Consider the following 521-nt stretch of genomic DNA (forward strand, 5'->3'; position numbering starts at 1 on the left):
TTGAATACTAAATTCAATAAAATAATTTATTTTCTCTCACCCCTTCTTTCACTAAGAAGCGTTTTGACCTTCAAGAGGGTGGAGATAATTACCAATAGAGAATATGAACACGACTAACAGACATTTTACTTTTTTTTGTCGTTTAGCAGACACTCTTATCCAGAGCGACTTATAGTAGTGAATGCACACATTTCATACATTTTTTTCTCTGTACTGGTCCCCCGTGGGAATCGAACCCACAACCCTGGCGTTACAAACACCATGCTCTACCAACTGAGCCACATGGCTCAGTTGGTAGAGAGAACCAGTCGTACCCGTAGCGTGGATAGCAGGAGGTAGGAGCCAGGTCATATGTATTCATATTACCGTATAGATAATGAATATATTTCTCAGATGAGAGAGGACTCATTGGGCTAGTTGATAGACTACCACAGGGAACAGGAGCAGCAGGGAGTTGAGATAATTGCGTCAGAATGATGGTCACCCGCGACAATGGACGACTTTGTTCTTTCTTTAAAATG

General features: G+C 41.5%; 1 non-coding gene across 1 annotated transcript; it reads right to left on the reverse strand.

Moving 5' to 3' along the window:
• Positions 1 to 214: 214 nt before the first annotated feature.
• trnat-ugu (transfer RNA threonine (anticodon UGU)) lies at positions 215 to 287 on the reverse strand. Its single transcript has one exon. It is a non-coding gene; the product is annotated as a tRNA-Thr (tRNA).
• Positions 288 to 521: the final 234 nt, after the last annotated feature.

The sequence above is a fragment of the Salmo salar genome, chromosome ssa08, assembly GCF_905237065.1.
Source record: "Salmo salar chromosome ssa08, Ssal_v3.1, whole genome shotgun sequence".
In the NCBI taxonomy this organism is placed as follows: Eukaryota; Metazoa; Chordata; class Actinopteri; order Salmoniformes; family Salmonidae; genus Salmo; species Salmo salar.